This window comes from Phytophthora parasitica (assembly GCF_000247585.1).
Source record: "Phytophthora parasitica INRA-310 unplaced genomic scaffold supercont2.12, whole genome shotgun sequence".
NCBI lineage: Eukaryota > Oomycota > Peronosporomycetes > Peronosporales > Peronosporaceae > Phytophthora > Phytophthora nicotianae.
Window position 1 is genome coordinate 161,589 of NW_008648998.1, and position 892 is coordinate 162,480.

Here is an 892-nt window from a genome sequence, read left to right on the forward strand (position 1 = left end):
GCTGTTATATGCCTCCACCAGCTCATTTTGTTCGTGCTTGCAGGAGAAGAGAGTTTGATGAGGTACTGCCGCCGCCAGGGATGGCTGGAGTTTGAACCACTTCCAAGTGCGCCTCTACCTGATGCCCTAGCCGAACCGACGGAACCGCGCACAAAATTGGGTGCGGCAAAGCCAGCGTCGAAGCCAAGAGCAGCAGCATAAACCACCCAAGTACAACCGGAGTCAGTTGCTGCAGCGACCCCTAGGACAGCTGGTGCTGAAGCGAAGCAGTCAGCTTCAACCACGACTGTCACCACGACCTCTGCTTCCAAAACGCCGGCCACCAAGTCGTATGCTGCCAAGAAGCCATTCGCCAAGAAACAGCCGGTAGCCAAGAAGCCGATCGCTAAGATGCACGCAACACCACTATGCTATACAAGTACTAATGATTTTGTTACGGATATGCCTGCAGCTGCTGTTCCGGATGCGGCCGACACTGTTCCGGATATTACCGATATTGCTATTCCGGATGTGGAGGATACTACTCCAGAACCGGTTCCGGAGGCGACGACAACGAGTGCTGAGATTACTACCGACGATGGTACAACTGCCGGGCGATCGCTGCTTGATGCTTTTTATTCTGCATCTTGCTTCCGTGCCCGTTACAGTCACAGGCGAACCGACAGCACGGCTGTTCGTCGATGGCGAGTTCCGCTATCACGGTCTGCCCGACAAACCATTGTCTCGGATCAAGACCCGCGGTTCACCGCTGCGTTCTGGAAGACGATGTTCCCATTGCTCGGAACTCGTCTGCAGATGTCCAACGCCGACCATCAGCAGACGGCCGGCCAGACGGAGCGCGTCAATCGAGTGCTCAAAGACACTCTGCGCAGTGTCTGCGCTGGAGCCCCAC